Consider the following 12,116-nt stretch of genomic DNA (forward strand, 5'->3'; position numbering starts at 1 on the left):
AATTCACTTTTCTAATTGCAATAAAAAAAAAAAATGACTAGTTCCACTTGCACGGACCATTTTATATGGAAACCTCTTCAGCCCTGTTCGCTAATTTCTAAAGAGAGAAGATAGTATATAGCTTAAAACACGGCCATCCATTGACGCGAGCATAATCGAACGCAAAACGAGGCAAAAAAATATATTTTTTCACGAGTACGTCGAAAAATGCATTTCGACTATGGCGCATGATGACCACGTGAAAAGTGGCCGAAACATTTTGCTGATTTTCACGAGCTGTAGCTTCGAGTCTCTATTTTTTGGTTTTTTTTTTTTTATTCGAAAGGTTTTTGCACATACACGTACAGGAAAATGGTGCACATGATGAAAAGAGCTCGTAAATTTCAAGTACGCTAGTAACTGGCCAATGAATAGCACGGTCCACTCCGTGGAACGGTGTTCTAATGAAATGAGAATTATTTTTAATCGCTGAAAGAGGATCCACGTGTAATCGGTCTGGCCGCGTAAAATTCACCGTGTTAATGGATTCAGGCTCCGAATTATATGCGGGCATTAAATTTTAATTGCACCGGTGAATCGCGCATTCTCGACCGCTGAAAATTCGAAACGAAACGAGTGAAACGGTAATAAAGGAAACTGATTGCTTATGATGGCTCGTAGTATTCAGTCTTCTCGAGATTTAAATGAGTACCAACATAGCTAATTATCGTTTTAATGTAAAAGCTCAAATAGAAGAAAAAAACATTAGAGGAACATTCGTACACGATTTTGCTCGTATCGCGATATTAATCTCAGTTATTTGATCAAGATTATTTGTCGATCTTTTAATTACGCGGAGTATATTATCCAGACACCGTGAACCGCTAATGGAATCGCGGTAATTAATGTTATGGCGAAATTGTATAGAACACGAGAGAACGGTAGGGAAGAAACGAGTGCGGAAAATAAGGGAATAGTCGGAAAATATGTTCTTTTTTCCCAACTATTTTACCGCCGCGAGGAAAGGCTGTTGTGAGCAAAGAAAAGAGACGCTGAAATCTCGTGAAAATACACGCGAGAGGGAAGAAGAACGAATCCGGTGCTGAATTATACGCTTCGCGGAAATTAATAAGAGAAACGATGTAAACACGTGGCACTGTAACATGTTGGAGGAACGTAATTAATTCGAGACTCATCCTCGAGAACTACTCGCTCGTAGGTCATCGAATGAAATATTAGAATCTCGTAACTTTGACTTTAAATAATTTCGATGTTTTACGAATGACAAACTTCTCTGATATTTCATGCAATAATTTTCCACTTGCATCACTTACGAAACACCTTGTATGCATATAGTAACATTACTAGATCCAGAATTTGTGTAACAGCTTAATAGAAATCCAGTGTTCGAATAGTTTGCGAAATTTGTATTCATCCTCATTTGCAATTAATAACAGGAGGATAGCTTAATTTTCACCTGGTGTATTTCCATATCCCATGAATAACGATAGACGATATCGGAACAGGATGAATTATCTCGAAGAATAAATTTCCAACGGGACCATATTTTCCTCTCTTTTCGTCCTAAGAGAACCAACGTATTTTTCCCTCGCGTATCAACGTGATGCACGATGTGACGAGGGCTCATAGATCCGGTTAAATCAGAGAAAAGCATATCCGGGAATATGAAAACACATTTTCACGCGTAATGCAAGCACGCGGGAGGAGGTTTATCGAAACGCGAGTAACAGAGGTAACGCAAAACCATTCAGATCCTGCTTTTATGTACTCGCGCGTCATTTGCATACGCTTCTGCAACCCTCGGGCTTTTCCAGATATTACTGACGCAAGCTCAGCCTTCTTCCCGATGCGAAGAAGAAAGGAAAGGTTCACGTATCGCGTTCCGACAACGTTGATGCGCAACGACGCGACGGAACGTCGAGGATCTTGAACGAAAACCGTTCGTATACACGACACAAAGGTATCCTTAAAAAATAATGAACGACCGTCGTGTTCGAGTTTGTAAACTCCTTGAAACAGCACGATTCAAACGCGAATATCTTTGTCCGCTTTCGCTGAAACTTTCTCTTATCTCTTCTCTGCTGAAATGACAAGCCCGGCAAGTTGTAAAGTTAATTAAACAAATTGGCTTCACGATACACCGAATGTTGTCGAAGGATAAAGAGAGTAAAAATTGTACGATCGTTTAATTTCACGGTTTCTCTTTCGAGCAACCCTTCCACGTGTCGCGATCGACAGATGAATCGTAATTTTGATCCGCTCTCGTCTGCTCGTTCGCGCAATGTCCTCTTTCCTTCCGCTTTCTTTCCTACCCGCTCATCCGACCAATCGATCGTCCACGCAATTCCGTAAAAACGATCCGCTGTCTCGCGTGAAAATACGATCTGCCTGATTGATCGTTGTTTTTTCGAGCAGACGCAACCGAACCCCTTTAATCGGTCTCTCGTTTTGTTGCAATGCGATTAGGAAATCGGATGAACGAGATGCTCTATAAGGTTTCCGGTGTTACGCGTAGCGACGACCATTCGATCGATTCCCCTCTTACAAATATTCAAACAATTCTATCGCTTTAGGGCTTCGGATTGTTTCGATACTTGCTCGATGCTGAAAATTCTTCGAATTCTCTACAACTCTGAGAAACTTGATAATTTCAACCCTTTGCTATAGCTACGTGTAATTCTTTTCTATTTAAAAGTGGAGATTCAATATGAGAGGTAAATATGGATTCTAAGAATCTAATATTAGATTCTCGTAATCCTTATCTAATAAAGATCTCGTTATTTACCAAAGTGAAGTATGATTCTGTGGCAAAAATCACATCTAGAGATGTCAAACAGTAACGATCGTACGAAATTCAGCTGGTAAAAGCCTCGAATTTCCGCTCGGTGTGGCAGGGTTTACCTTTCGACAAACTCGAGCAGCCATTTCCCTTCAGACATGGAATAAATCATTCCACTTTGCTCATCGTTGCTAATCGTTCCATCCAGCTGAAAGTCAACCCGAGCGAATTACACGTTTTCAACTAGAAGAAAGAAAATACATCCTCGATCCGGTTGAAAATCATTTCTACATCTAGATAAAGCTGTACGGTACAACGAAACGTGTCGATATTCATCCTGGACCAATCTGGCGATATTAAGCCAGCTTTCGAAAGGTGGAAGCCTCGAAAGCCTCTTTGCCTCCGCTCGAACGCAAACGTCGGGTTCGCGCGCTCGCGGATTTCCTCGAAGCGGATTGCGCGCACGTTCGAAGCCGCTAGACAAATCGCGACCGAAATATTTGCATTCTTCTCGAGGAGATTCACTCGAGAGAATTGAATTCTCGGAACTGTGCTCGTTTGTCTGACGAAATTTCATTCCCTTCTGCCCCGAACGTAACACGATCGTCTTGTAATTTTATTTGTAAATTTAACGTCACGGCTGTTGCAACAATCGTTCGCGGTAATCGCGTTCGGGATTTAAACGGAAATTCGCCTCGCTGTCGCGTTACGTATCAATCAGATTCGCGTTTGCCGCGCATGGATTACTACGCGTATGTGTAATTTTATTTCCGCTCCGATCGAACGATTAAAATGTAATAGGACGGAAATGGAAATTTTAAATTAACCTCCTCGTGATCGATGAAATCACGAATTTAATGTTTCGCAAGGCTTTTGCTCGCTGATTATTCAATCGCGAATAATGCCGATTCGTAAGTTCGGAAGCCGTCGCGATTAATAAAATTCTAACGCGTCTTGCCACGGAAATCTGTGCTCGCGTCGAAAGTTCTAGCGGAGTAAAGTGGCTCGAAGTAGACCGTGTCATGAAATATTCGTGTCCCCCCGCACGATCATTACCCGCGGTATCCGGCTGTTCAAATTTGCAACAGCCCCGCGAGATTTACGGCTTGATGCGTTCGAAAGAATCTGCGAAATAGCGCGAACCGTGGCGCATTAATCGTGAAAAATGCTTCGAAGCTTCCAGAGGAGCCGAAACATCGAAATAAGCGTTCACCGTCGTACATCATTGAAAATACCGCCGTAAATTGGGGACAACTTTTTCAATCCATTCTCCTTGTTGCCTGGTGGAAATCAAGATTTATGACTTCATACATAAGCCCGCCAACTATCGTCCATTAGCTATAGCCACGAATCGCGTGGGAAAACTTTCGAATCGATAGCATTTTTCGAAGCTTCAAGCAAATCCTCGCAATATGCTCATTCCAAACGGGGAACATCGAAAAATCGATTCTACGTAAATGGGATATTTGGTAAAATATTATATTTCCCTATCTGATCAATTTCGTTGAAAAGTTTCTTGATGATTCGATGCAGAGGCTGAAGGCATATCTAGCAAATACAGGGTGAAAGGGTGACGCGCGAGGACAAAAAGAGGTGGATAGGGGGTGCGCTATTTAATCAGGCGTACATTATGCAAGATTAGACGCGTCTCGAAAATTAATATCCAACGCGAGACCAACGCCGCTCTGGTTAATGCCCGTTGATACCCCTATCTCGTGTAAACAGCCACGAAGAACTCGTGGAATCTCGGCTCCTCAGCTTCGCCCCGCTGACATTCATGCATCGCTCGCGCGAACGCGCACACACCAACTTCTTTATACTACTACCTGTGTATGTGTCACGATATTTACCTTCGCGATCTCAGGATTTCAGCAATCTCTGAGAGGAACAGAAAGTTGAAAATGAATCCGAAGACGAGGGAACACGCCGAGGTTACTGAATTTCTTGAATTTTTGATAATCGAGCTAGGTTCAAGTGGACACAGATATTCGTCTGCGTTTACTCTCTGGATTATTCTATTTAACTTGGATGTAATTTGCATTCGGCACGAACGTAAATAACAGACGATACGAAGAATGGAGGGTGGAGGATTACTTGACATCAGCGTTCACGAAATTCGAGCGCGTTTGCGTATGGATCTCTGATTGCCACGAACATCCCCCCGAGGCCGACGGAGAGAAATAGAGTAATTACAAATGAAAGCAGGAAAGAGAGTGTGGGAGGAAGCTTGGTTATCAGCTTTAACCGAGATTTCTTGCAAACGGTTTCTCGCGTTCCTTAGTTTCGTTTAATTTTCCAGCGCAGGCAACCGATATTTGGATGCCTCGCGCTTTAATCCTTCCGTTAATATGTTTCACTCATTGCGTCCGATACTGTCGGGCTGCTACACGAGAAGGTATCCTTTTCGATTCACTCGATCGTGAAAACGGTGAAAAAAGAGGAGAGAATTGTAGAATTAATGTTACTACCATTCCGGAGTACTGATGATGGTAATTTTCAGCATTTGCATGGAAATCGCTCGAATTAACCCAATTACGTGAAATTTGTAATTTGTAATTTGAACATAGAGGAAAAACGAAACGATGAGATTCGAATAAAGTAAAGAAAGACAGACTTCATTTTCATCTCGATAACGAACCGATAGAATTGTTCATGGTTTGTAATTGACATTGACGCATGTCGGACGCAAACTCGTTTCAACAAACCGAGGAAGCAGAAGTGAAACGCGAGACACGAGGGGGACAGGATGAAAACTTAGCTTTATGCTAGTCTACTCTATCATGTAAAACGAAACTTTATCGACGTTAGCCGTGTATGCACACGTGTCGCGATGACAAGCTGTATTGCGTTACAATTACTTAGTATTACTTTCTTACGCGGTTAATTCGACGAGCTTCGAATACATCATTAGATTATTAGAGTATCTCTGCAAATAAAAATGAACCCTCTTGCAAAAAGAACCATCATTCTGCTTCTCGCTCGAATCGCGAGGAGGGGGAGGTTGAAAAAGTGGCACACGAAATGTCCATAGGGGTCAATGTGAATTAAAAAAATTACGAATCGTGGAAAACGTTAATTTTTCTTTTAACGTCTCATTCCACGGATATTATCTCGCTATTTATCCTTCTCCCAGTGGACGGGTTTCTGTCCGAGGGTGAAACTAAACCTACGCCAGCGTGAGATGAGAAATTGCACGATTTATTAAAATGACCTGTTCTTTTCGAGGAAATAATTGCTGAAATGAGAGCACTCTCTTTTCCTTCTCGCCAGCAATTATTATGTATTTTTTTCTAATTTTCTTCCCTTCGTTTATCTCTCTCTTGTTTTAATTTCGGAGACGGTGATTCACGGTTTGCTCGAGTTTATTCGCATGCTTTCGTTCCGTTCGATCGACAGCCGGACCAGAATGTTTTCCGATTGAAAATCATCCGAAAAACGTCGACGAGGACCGCTCGTGATTTTCTCTTATCGGCTGTCGTTCACGGGGCGCAACGAAACTACCAATTTTACGCGATTCACGACAGGATTTACGAGCTGCTCGACAGGTGGATCGAGTCTAACGAGAAATCAACCGCGAAACGAGTCGAACGCTATCGTTTTACCTTTCATTTTCTCCCGATATTATCTTAACGTTCGGTAGAAACGACAATTTTACCGAATTAATACCAGTTAACTACCGTGTGATTTAACGATAACCAACACTGAGAAACTAAATTAGCGAACTTACTTAAAATTGAAATATTCATTCTATTCCGTTCCATAATTATTACCCTTTCGTACACAGCAGGCAATCAGGAGCGGAGACTACGATAGGTATTTACTTTAGTATACACTGAGCGTTCTTTATGATAATTGTCTCTCGAGGCTTTCGGATTTAAGCTAAGTTCGTTTCGAATTTGCGTTTATTTGCGTCCGGCCAGCGTTACGACTAACTTCAGCAGAGACTAATTCAATAAATATATGACTCTGATTTTTGAACGGATGCGATCGATATTATCGGGGAAAATGGAAGCTCCGGCGTACGGAAATGAAAAGCAAAGTATTTCGAGCGGCGATCTAATTACCACTGACGAATTCGGCGGCGAGAATTCGCTTCATTACCTTCGTCGTGATTTAAATCCAGCGTGGAACCGCGGAAAAATCGAGCGAGCATCCAATTAATTTCCACCGGCTTCGTCGGTTCAATGGGGTCGTTTCACGGAACGATTGATTCGTCGAAAAGACGCTAGAAATGATTCCGATTCGATCCTTTACGCTCTTAATAATTTAACGCAGCTTAAAGATCGAATCAATTATTTCCAACGCGACACGCAACGCGTTAAAAACGATTTAAATTGAACGCGATTCCATTTAACGCGAACGAAATGAAATCCGTGTTTCGAAAGCAAGCAGGATAGCAGTTTAAGCGATTCGGTTAACGAGTATCTCATTCATCGAGTCAATTTTCGTCATCAATGATCCACGCAGTTACGAGATAGGCGAGGTCTATTTGGAGCTGGTTGGTTGGCACAAAGGCAAGATTCAACAAAGATAGGGAAGCGTGGAATGGAGAAACAGGGTGGAGAGGGGTGCGATTTTGGTCGTACACGGTAGGAAGTAAGTGGAGAGGGGTGAAGGGTGCGGTAGCAGGGAAGGGAACGATTACACAGGTGGATGAAAGCGGGTCTGACCCGCGTGCACCCCCGAAGCTCCGGGTTAGTCACATATTTGCCGACGTACGAAGGACTAAAAGCTTTTCACTCGCGGCTCTATTTTCCACTCCGTAAATCGTGTTCCGTTGCAGCCCTTACGCGAAACAGCCAGAAACAGCCGAGGACCGATTCTCGTTTTCAAATCGGCCGATCTTTGTCCAGTTCAATTTGTTTCGTCCTACAATGAATTTTACAACCTCAGCCCTCGAGATGCTTTTACTTCTCTACAGTGTTTTTCCTTTTCCCCGAGCATAAATAATGAACGATGTCGAATTCTCTTCAACTGAAAACCCGTCTACTTCCGGTGGATTTTATTAATATGGAAATGGGATTTAATATTGAAAGAAGGCCAGCTTTCGGATTCAACGCGTTCCATTCGCTGTTTAAATACCGGGTTATTTACATCCGGACTCGTTAGTTCGGAGTTTCTTTCGGTGGATAAACAGGAACTTTTCCAGAGCAAGATCTTCCTCTTCCAGGATCTCTAAGTAGAAGAATATAATAGAAAACTTTCGGTACTTTGGTCGAGAACACGAGATGTTCGAAAGTTTTCACCCCTTTATTGAGATTCGAACGATCTGAGCCGATTTTTATACAGTTTTAGGCCGAATTCGATTTTTAAAACACAATAAATATAAAGAAAAGTTTATAATTTAACGCGGCATCTATTCGATTATTTCTCAATTTAATTCGATCAATTTGTTTCGAAATTGTATTACGATTATATTGACAGGAAACGATAATCCAATATAATGTATTAACAATGTTTCTGTCTCTGATTCTGTTTCGCGTCGCGACGCCTATTTTCAAAGAATTTCAATTCGAATCACGTGCAATCAAATTCATTTTCTTCGTTGTTTCATCGTCTACCTTTGGTCATAAATTGCATCGGTGCATCCATCGGTGAAATACTATTCACACACCTTTATAAACGAAGATCACAAACAAGCCGATTGTTCGAACGTCGAAACGCTTTTATAAAAGCTCTCTTGCTATAGGATCGTTCATCGAATTTATTAATTGATTTCGATCTGTCGGTTACCATCCATTTTTTTTCTTGTCTCCTCAGTTTAAACAACAAATTTTTTTTTAAATCCCTCTGTTTTGTTACATCGTTGCGAATGGTGTTTCGTTTCGTTCGAGAGCTTTCAATCGCTGCCATCGAAATCACGGATTACACCGTAACGAACGGAACGAAAATAGAGGAGAAAAAGAGATAAAAGAAGATGATGGAAAAAATAACGAAATATACGGAGAGAGTAAACAGCAGACGGACAAGAGAGAAAAAAAAATGCGGGAAAATAGAAGATCCGCGTAGGGGTTGCAGGAAAATTCCTGAAAAAGCAGCGAGAGAAATTTCAAAGAAAGCAGCGAGAAGAAACGAATGAAAAATGTGCAAAAGGTTTCGGGCAGAGGCGCGGAGGGAAACGTGTAAAAAACACGGAGGAAAAGTTAAAGGTGCAAAAAAGAGGTGGAAGATGGTGGAAAATAAAGGGACGAGGCAGGACAAACGAACGGGGTTGAGGAAAGTGGGCAAAACACAGAGCGAAACCGAAAGAAAGAGGGACAGAGACGTAGAGACGGTTGGTAAAAAGATAAACAGAAACAAAAAATATGCGCTTTCCGCTCGACGAACGGGTCCAATTTGTTACGAGCTGGCCGCTCGTCGATTTTCACGTACGCGATCGGGCGATCGGACGAGAATCGAAAATCACCTTGAAAAAGAGTGAAAAACGGTAGCCGACTGTGAGTCGTTTCCCGACTCGTTTTCGAGTATCAGATTCTCTCTCGGGTCAATTCGTCGAGTGGTCGAGCTGTTATTCCCATTTCGGGACGGACCGGAAACACGTTTTGTCGAGGAAAATAGAATCATCGTCGTGATCTTACACGCCCGTTCCATTTCAAATCACCGAATATTTTCCTCGTTTTCTGGATCCTCAGTTATGGTATTTCTTTTCTTTATTTCTTCGAATCATATTGCAGAAGAGTTTTAAATTAACAATAAGGAATAATAGTACTTCATAAAGCAATCCTTTCTTATTTTATCTTCATTCGCATCTCTCTTCAGCATAAATTCGACGATTTCCTCGATTCGTCTGTTCCCAACGTATTCGCCCAAGTTTATTCCGTCCCGAAAGGATCCTCGTCCGATTCACGAGCTGAGAAAGTTTTTTGACGGCTCTTTTCGAGCACCGTCCTATCGGTTTGTTTTCCAGTAGATAGGAAGAGGAATAAAGAGGAGAAGAGGAAAACTGCAGCCCCATTGGCCATCGAACTCCAAAGAAAATTATGACTTCTGCTCGAAGAGGGGGTCGCTTTACTATGATCCTTTCGCTACCGCCTATTGTGTCGTCCCGAGAATCCTTCCGACTCTTGTACGTCTTCTTCGACGCGTTCATCACTTCCGTTATCCTTCCAGCCCTTCTAATAATATTGTACTCTCGTTGAGAGTTCGTCCTGGCGATCGACGGAACTCGTCTCGAATCCAGCCGAAGTCGTTCAACCACCGTATTATTTTCGAGGAAACTTTCTTCTTCATGATTTACCGCTTTTCCTTCAAAACTAACTTCGAACAATCCTTGTCCTCGGTCAGAACGATTCGAGAAGCTGTTCATTGCTTGTTCGATTTCAATTTGCATCCGTTTTTACGCGGCTTCAGATCTCGTCACGAAGCGAAGTTCGATTTAATTGAATTTCAAGTAGTACGAGTCAACGATAAGCGATACAAATTTTTATTTTTCAGAATACGTCTTTCAGAAAAGTCTTTCATTGAAAATTTTCAGTAACTGATTTAAATCGTAATAACTGGCTGCTTTTTCGTCGATTCCAATTATGAAAATTGATGAACGGTAATTAAGAAAATGATTTTAGCCAAATGACGTCGGTTCTGAATCGAGGCAAATCGATCAGTTCTGTTTAGGACGATGAACGGTTATTATCCTAATTTGTAGGTTACCGATTTGTTTGCCACGTTTGCGCCACTGTTAAGCACAATAATTTTCAATTAATTAGTACACCCGCCGCAATATGAGGCAATAACTGCGATCAGTGTTTAACCGGTGTACATGCAATCTTCATCAAGCTCTATAACGGAGCGCTTGCACAAGAATTAGCGGAATTAACCTGCATATGGTAAATTAACTTGACACTAACGTTATCATACCATTTACTAGGGCGTTAGCGGGTGCATAGTAAATTTCTATGTTTAGTTGACAAATTTTCCAATTGCGATATCAAATTGTTCGGTAAATAAGAATCTATCGATTTGATGTTATTTAGAAGACGGCAATGATCGTCCCTTTAAACGTGTATTATCATAATGTTTAGGGAAAAGAACAGCAAGGTTACGATGCAAATGAGCTATACATATTAACGAGTACGATTATCTCTGGCAAATTACACGAGGCTCGTACGGGCTCTCCTCTTCCTTATCCTCGTAATCGTTTTCAGATAACGCCGAATGCTTGTAAGAGTTTCTCCAGAGGTATTTGCATGCCCCTCGGGATCCAGCCCCTCGTATAAACATGCCCACATCCCCTTTTCTTTCGATCAAGTAAATACCAGGATGTGAATTGCGGCTTGCCAAGCCTCGGGGGACCGAAAACTCATCCTGGTAGCTGATCCTTAATTCCGTTACTCCTTCATCTTCTCAAGGTGAACGAGTCTGATGGTTAAGCTAACTCGATGGATTATTCGGAGCTTCCCAATAATTCGATCAAGACGATATCGTCGAGTCCGATAGCAGAAGTAATACGTATCTTGAAAAACTGTGAGAAACTTTCTTCACCAGCGATGTACGATTTTTCTGCTTCGAATTTCAAGATATCGCGCTTCTACACAAACATCACTCGTTCCCTTCACCCTTTCTTCGCTCGAGACGCACTTGCGTTAAGTTCTTCCTGCAAGATCAAACGTCGCTTGTCGTATTTTCGCTGCATCTTACGAGATTGAAAACTGCTCCCTTCGTTTCGAACAGAGAAATGATATGGAAAGAAAACAATCGATGGAGTTAAAAAAAAAAAAGAAGGAAAAAGGGAGAGTAGAAACGAGATTGCAGTGTATCATTGTACGGTGTCGATCGATAAACGAACAGAGCGGAATGAATCATGAGATTAAAAAGCAGACGAGAGGAAGTTCATCTGGGAAAAACGCGGAAAAATTTGTTGCCCTGCTGTTCCGTTTGTTTACGGTTCCCGTTAATTTCTGTAATTGCTCGGAAATACGAACTACGTCCGAGCACCGGTGTAATAATTTTCAACACGATTATCTGGGAAAGCTTTTTAAATTTGTGTGAAACCAAAATGTGTAGGACTGTTAAATGTTTGAAAGTGTAGAAACTCGTGAAAAATAATAGACTTCCAGGAACGGAAATCCAGTCCTGTGACACCCTTAATCCCGCGATTCCTCTTATTATTAGGTCCGGTGGTTCATATCCCGGGAAGTTATATCCTCGCTGACATAATCCATCGCGACGTCCAACTTAGGCGTTCATTTCGAAATGTAACGTTTACGAAATGCGTACACATACTGCAGTTGCAACGCGACATCGCATTGTTTAATATAATTGCTCGGCAAGTGGAAAAGTTCGTAGAAACTGTCGAAACGAATAGGTCCGAACAGTTACTTCGAGGAGGTTTAATGGCCAC

The 12,116-nt window shown here is 41.8% G+C and overlaps 1 protein-coding gene across 1 annotated transcript in view; it reads right to left on the reverse strand.

Annotated features, from left to right (window-relative positions):
- rho-6 (serine protease rhomboid 6) overlaps positions 1 to 12,116 on the reverse strand; it is a 110,761-nt gene that overhangs the window by 74,841 nt on the left and 23,804 nt on the right. The gene's annotated exons all lie outside the window — the stretch shown is intronic.

The sequence above is a fragment of the Osmia lignaria genome, chromosome 3 (genome assembly GCF_051020975.1).
Source record: "Osmia lignaria lignaria isolate PbOS001 chromosome 3, iyOsmLign1, whole genome shotgun sequence".
NCBI lineage: Eukaryota > Metazoa > Arthropoda > Insecta > Hymenoptera > Megachilidae > Osmia > Osmia lignaria.